The sequence below is a fragment of the Triticum dicoccoides genome, chromosome 3A, assembly GCF_002162155.2.
Source record: "Triticum dicoccoides isolate Atlit2015 ecotype Zavitan chromosome 3A, WEW_v2.0, whole genome shotgun sequence".
NCBI classification, from domain to species: Eukaryota; Viridiplantae; Streptophyta; class Magnoliopsida; order Poales; family Poaceae; genus Triticum; species Triticum dicoccoides.
This window is the reverse complement of record NC_041384.1, coordinates 3,963,519-3,970,536: the sequence shown is the minus strand read 5'-3', so window position 1 is coordinate 3,970,536 and position 7,018 is coordinate 3,963,519. Positions and strand designations below refer to the sequence as shown.

General features: G+C 44.4%; 1 long non-coding RNA gene across 1 annotated transcript; it reads left to right on the top strand.

The window, feature by feature from the left end:
* The first annotated feature begins 802 nt into the window (after positions 1-802).
* Positions 803-2,954, top strand: LOC119270878. The gene is made up of 2 exons (XR_005134340.1): positions 803-1,003; positions 2,829-2,954. It is a non-coding gene; the product is annotated as an uncharacterized LOC119270878 (long non-coding RNA).
* Positions 2,955-7,018: the final 4,064 nt, after the last annotated feature.

Sequence of the window (7,018 nt, the reverse complement as noted above, 5' to 3'; positions counted from 1 at the left end):
CCCCGACTCCTCTCCAATCCCGCCGCTGGCGGACTACCACCCCCACCGGCGACCTCCCTCCCTCCCTTCCTCCTGAGATCTACGGATGTGGCAACAGCGGCCGAAACCCACCCATCGCCCATGGATGGATGGGGACGGGGCACCGACGGCGGATCTGCACCCACCTTCTCTCGGGGGATCCTGCCGCGATGGCCCTGGTGATTTGCTACTGCATCGTCTACTGCTTCAACCACGACGCCGTCATCTACTGCTTGAACCACGATGTCGGTTCTTCGTCGACCTCCACCACGCGCGCTGGCATCCGTCCATCTCCGGCCATGGTGACCGCGGATCTCTGACCATGATGGGTACGTCTGTCTCCCCCCTCTCTCACCCTTCCTGCCTGCCTCGACGCCTTAATGTTTCGGTGTCATCTCTGCTCGTCACAGCTCCTTCATGCGGTGCGCGCATCGGTGGATCTGGCACGCGCGAGGCAGTGGATCTAGGTTGCGAGATTAGGGGTAACAGCGGGTGTTGCGTAGTTGCGAGCTGGATTTGTTTATTTGGCGCATTTTCCCTCTCTGTTAGTTGACGACTGGTGGAGCAGTTAAGAGATTTTTCTGTTCCAGACCGCACTGATATATTGGGACCTTGTTTAGTATTCATTGATGATCATAGTCTCAACTTTAAGCCAAGCAGATGATTTCCTCACGTAGCATCAATGAATACATGAGGAATTGCTGTGTCTCCTGGCAAGTTGTGTTAATTTCGTAGGGTTGTATACTAACCTTGTTTTGATCTTGCTGATGCAGGGTAAGGAGTTGAAAGTCGCAGGTGGTCAGGCCTGCAATGAGTGCGCCCTCCTGGTCTGCCGCCCTTGCTATGAGTATGAACATGAGGATGGCGTACAACAAGGAGTTGACGGCCTACTCAAGCGCCAAGGGAAGGCGGCAGGCTGGCAGCGCCACCAAGAGCCCAACACGAACCTCCAATATTGAGTCCTACCTGTAATTCACGGATAAGGGTATTGATTAAGCTACTCCTGCCCTTCTAATTGATTAAAACGGCTGTTGATGCTTGTGCTAGCTTGCTAGGCCCTTCTGATTAAGTTACTCCTTAATCTTAGTGCTTCAACCTCCAAGATCTACTAGTTTTCTTGCTGAAATGAATGCAGGCATTTCAATTCCTTATGTTTCTACTCCGGGTTTTAGTCATAGAGCAAGGAATTCAGTATAAATTTAGGTGTACTTCAAGGGGTTGTCGTATGTCCAACACCAATTTCTGAAATGAATGTGGGTATTCCCTATCATAGTACTCCGGGTTTTAGTCAATTGCCTGTTTACAGTGTTGTTTTCTTTTGAGATATTACCCCGCTGCAGAAAATTCAGAGAAAGAAAGTCAAAATTCAGAGTAGAACTTCATGAATGTACTGCTCTCATAAATTCACTTTAAGATTGGTGTTCTAGGCCAAGTTATTTAGCCAATTTGATGTTGTTCAGAATTTCTGAATGTACTCCGAGCATGCAAGCTAATTTACCTCGAGCATATTGTTTTCATCAGACTAGTGTACCTTGAGCATGCAAAGTAAACACATGCTACTCCACTTTTCTATTTGTACAGAAACTTTTGTTTAAATAAACCGAGCAAATAATCCAAATGGTGCGAACACATTCTGTTATGAAATTTGTCTACTCCACTTGTTTGACTGTATTGAAACCGTTGTTTGCATGTTTCTAAAATACAGAGAAGAACACCCTGTGTTCTGGTAAAATATTTGTTGGCTATGATATGAAATTCCATGATGTGTGTGTTGTTTCAGTTTCTGTAGCTACAACAAAGTCCCAGTTTACTCTGTACTTGCTGCTGATGATTGCTGGCTAAATTTACAGTTGAAATAGCAGTAGCCAAGGAGTAGATACAAGACGTATTTACCGTATTTTGCATCGAATGTTCAAAATCAGTTTTGTTCTTGTTCTGCGAGTCAAATTGCATAAGATGGGAGTATCACAACATGCATATACTGAAGATGGGATTATCACAACCTGAATGTGCAGCTTATGTAGTTTCTGTATTTTTTTAACTCCACTTGTCTATTTGTACAGAAACTTCTGTTTAAATAAACCAAGCACATAAACCAAACGGTGCGAACACATTCTGTTCTGAAATTTGTCTACTCCACTTGTTTGTTTGTACTGAAACCTTTGTTTGCATGTTTCTAAAATACGGAGAAGAACACCCTGTGTTCCGGTAAAATATTTGTTGGCTATGATATGAAATTCCATGATGTGTGTGTTGTTTCAGTTTCTGTAGCTACAACAAAGTCCCAGTTTACTCTGTACTTGCTGCTGATGATTGCTAGCAAAATTTACAGTGGCGGTGTCGAGGAGGAGAGCAGCGGGCTGGAGCAGCCGCCACTGGTTTTCTTACTGTTTTTTTAAATGTCACAACTTACTATGCCGCAACCTAGTAAAAACCAACTTTGTTAGTACCCAGTAAAAACGAACCTGCTTTGCCACTAGCAAATAATGCACCATCTTGAATTGCAATTGATCCAATTCCCCTAGTTGCCAGAAATCAAAGCTTATGGCGGTGACCTACTGTTTGAGAGCAGCAGGGGCTTTGTCCTGGTTTACTGGCCTAAATTTTGTTAACACATTGGTACTACTACTAGTGGTATTGTTGGCATGATAAATGTCCCGAATCTTGTTGTTTATGATTGGGAGCACAGTCGTACTGTTACAACATGTTGTTGATTTTTTATATAGAGTCAGATGCTGTTGATTTTAGTACTAGCCAGACCTAAAATATTATTACCGTTTAAAGTGACCGTTTCTCCTTTTATATGTTAGTTGGTTGTGCCCCTCTGCTGGAGGATCTCAGTCCAACTACTCTGGATGCATCTATGACATGGTGGACAAGGCAGTAGAAGCATGTGACATGGCAGCCAAGGGAGTTGTTTTGTGGGATGAAGTGTTCGTAAAGACAACAAGCCCCAAGGATCTGCATATGCGTTGCAAGTAAGTCTGCCGCAACCGCGGCCGGCTGTGCTTCTTCCTTGGCTACAAACCACCTAGGTGAGCTCTATCCCTCTCTGTGGTGCTTCTGGTGGCCTTGTACTGGTGATTGTGGTGTTGTGCTCTGACCAGTGGCATGATTTACGCACTATGGCAATTTTAGGTTTAGGGAAAATATGCACTGTTGCTCCTGATCAAACCAATTGGCCAATATCCAGTTATCCTGCTATGTGTATGGATTTGTTTATGTGGATTTGGTATAATCTATGTCCTCCTGTTGATCTACTGGTCTGTGTGCGTGTATGTGTGTGTGTGTGTGTGGAGTAAAGTTGTGGTTTGTGCTTCTCCTTTGTAACATGATGAAACAAGCACCTGTAGCGTCTGAGTTAGTGGGTGTTTGTCTACATGGTAAAGCTTCTTTGCCATGTATTTCATAAGGATGTGAACAATCTACTACATGCTCACAAAGGTATTGACTTAAATTTTTTGTTTCTTTGCTGTCAATGTTCGCCAAGCTATTTAAACGACGATGACAAAAGGAAATCATGAATACTCATATAGAAACTATATGGTAATAACTATACACGTTATCATTGAGTTTGCTGTGTGTTTATAGAATGACATGGTTAGCCAATTAAGCCCTGTCCGTGTATCTTTTAGAATTTGCTTCATTGGTAGCACATTCAGATATATTAATTAATTTTGTGCATGTTGGAGAATTTAGACGATGATAACAAACCGTAATCACGAATACTTGTATAGAAACTTGCACGACCATCTTGTTTAATTTTGTGATATTCCTCCATACTAGGAGTTAATCAGCTGAACTGTTATTCAGCTTTCATTGGCAGTTTTAATTTCACTGAAATCATCTTTTCTTTTCTATGCTCATGTTCAAGCCTGGTAGTATATTTTTTTCCAAATGGTCTGTTTACTTGATTTATCTGTTGTTTGATTTTGCTCCATCAGCTTTCCTGATGTCCCCGTACATATATATGTTGGTTGTAATCTTCTTGAAGAATGCAAGTACTTGATATTCCATTCTGTTCTTGTAGGTGAATGGAGCTCCGTTGAGGACTTCTACCCATGTTGAAGAGCAGCTAGCTTTTGTACTGGTAGAGTGGTCTATTTGTAGATCCCATTATTTATGATTGTGTGGATCTGGGTGAAGTTTGAAGTTCCTGAGTATGCAAGATTCGATGGTTAAACTGGTTGATGTGATGTGAATGATTGTATGAAAACTGGTTGTTGTGATGTGAATGAGTGTATGTAGTTTCACGTGTTCTGTTCTGTATAGCATATTATAATAAACTTATTTTAGCTATTATTTGAAGATTTTCATATGCTTTCTCTCTTCTGTCTGTTTGATATATACATATATATTGCTTATTAATAAGTCATGAAAAACCTGACATTTGGGACCCATCTGTAAACCGGAGCTGGGAACAAAAGTTGGAAATAAAAAATAAATTGATTGCAAAATGTTGTGTGCTAGAAAATAAAAAGGCCAAATTGTAGGCCAGGCCCATGTAGCTTACTGAAATTAACATAAAATACATATATTAAAAGGGCTTGCCTAAAAAATAATACATGGGTTGAATTACTGGGTCAGACCCATGTAGCTAATAAAAACACAGGAAAAAAACACATTAAAAAAGCCGAATTGTTGGGCTAGGCTCATGTAGAAAACTGAATTGGACCGGGCTGAATCTTATGCCACATCAGATTGCCACGTCGGATGCCTACGTGGCTTGGGGAGGCTGCTAGTGACAAAACAAAACAATAGGCATATTTTGGTCGTAAATGTCCACGACCTTCTCATAGAGAAGGTCGTTAATTTCAGTTTATGACCGCCAGCTTTTGACCTTCTGTTTTTGGTTAAAAAAGGTCGGAAATGAAAAACAATGACCTTTCATTGACCAATAGTCAAGGTCACAAGTTGACATATTTCTTGTAGTGGTAGTATATCTGCATTGGTAATGAGGCGCTTCAAGAACTCTAGCATGTTATTCTCTATTTCTTGTTTATAATGTTCATATGACCATGTCTCTTCATTAATGGTATTTGGGTCAATGAACCCAATGCCATAGCGTCCAGCTTTTCTCATTTCGGACATCTTCATCCTGCATAATACCACAGAAAAGAATATATAGTAAGGATAATTACATGTAATGATCAACGAGAGCACTACAGCTAGCTTGAGACTTAAATTACAGAAATAAATGACTTACAGACAATAGCAACTGACGATAGATTTGTCGAGTGCGCATAATTGAATAACTGAAACAGTTCTATATACTCAATAGACAGAGCTAGCATATGGAATTATCCTCTTCCTTGACTTTCACCATGAGGAACTATAGATTGTGGGTCTTGCAAATTTTCATGTACCATTGATGCAATTCATACATTCTCATAGGGAGGTTCTTGACCTCCTCGGGCTTGATCAAAGGTTCGCCACGGACATATTTTCGTTTTATTTCCTCCTCTCTAAGTGGAGACATGTGCTCGATCTCAAGGAGTTGTCCAACAGTCATACCGATCATTTCAGCCTGCATTATATGCTCCTCGGTTATTACCAGATTGCCCAGCTGGGGAACGTTAACGGTTTGCCCACATATATATAGGGCGCCGATACTCTTATGTGTTGTTGGCATAACAAGCGGGGGTATCGATTGCGTCGCCTGTTCTCCCAGCTGGGGAACGGTTTTCCGCATTTTTTGCCAGCTGCTTGGCTCGAGCTTGAGCTCGACTCCTTCTGTACTCGTGCTCAATGTGCCTTCTGGATTTGGCGCTCATAGTCTGAGTCAACAGGCTTGGGAGCTGGTGGTCTAGCCATACGAATAAAGTGGCAATCTTTTCCTCTGGCACTTTCTCCCTTGGCGGCGGTGCCGGTTTCGGTCCAAAATGGGCGTCCACTAGGGCCTTCACTATGGCTACGTTTTGCTCCTCGGTCATGTCGTAAGGCCTCTGAGGAAGAGGAGCGAGGCTTGGACCATATTTATATTGCTTGACTCCGCCTATACCTCCTGTACTACCTCGACTCGTAGCGCTACGCATCATAGCTGCGGCATCTCTCTTCCCCGATTGCTAAGGCGGCGGAGACGGCTGACGTGGCTGAGTTGGAGCAGGAGGAGGGGCCTAACGATGTCCCGGACTTGAAGCATGAGGATTGGCCTCACGCGGCGTCGGACTTGAAGCAGGAGGAGTGGCCTCATGCTGTGCCGGACTTGAAGCAGGAGGAGTGGCCTACTGCTATGCCGGACTTGGAGGAGGAGTGGCCTCACATCGAGGAGGAGTCGGATGACGACGCGGTGTCGGTGGCCTTCGAAAGATGATGCAATCCTTTCTCCATAGGATGATATGATGTATGGCCTCTCCCAGTGTGTGCTCCTGGTGATGCCCAGGAATGTCAAGCTCTAGCCTCGAATATTGGTCCACCACCTCATCAACCATGACACGAGCATAGCCGGCTGGAATCGGGTTGCAATGGAAGGTTGCTTCGGGGGGATTTGTATAAGCAATGGCGTCTGCCACCTTCATGGATATGTTCTTCATTTTGAAGTGTGGCCGGCAACGGGGACGGGGACGGGGCGGCGACGGGGGCGTCGACAAGGGGTGGCGATGGGGGCGGCGGGCGACGGGGCAGAGGAGAAGAAGCAGATAAAAACTGACGAAATTTGTAAGTGCCACTTATGTAGGATGGGCCTTTAGTACCGGTTGGAGCCACCAACCGGTACTAAAGGTCAATTTTGGCCAGGCCAAGCGGCGGGAAGGGTAGCCCTTTAGTACCGGGTGGTGACCTTTAATACCGGTTGGTGGCTCCAACCGGTACTAAAGACCCTACCTTTAGTACCAGGTGGAGCGACGACCCGGTACTAAAGGGGGTGCGCTGCCAGGCGAGGGGCGCAAAGTTTAGTCCCAACTCGCCGGGCAAAGGGCAGCCGCACTGGTTTATAAACCCAGCTGCGGCTGCTCCTTCGAACTCCTCTATATAGCAGGCTTCTGGGCCTAACTATGGCGCG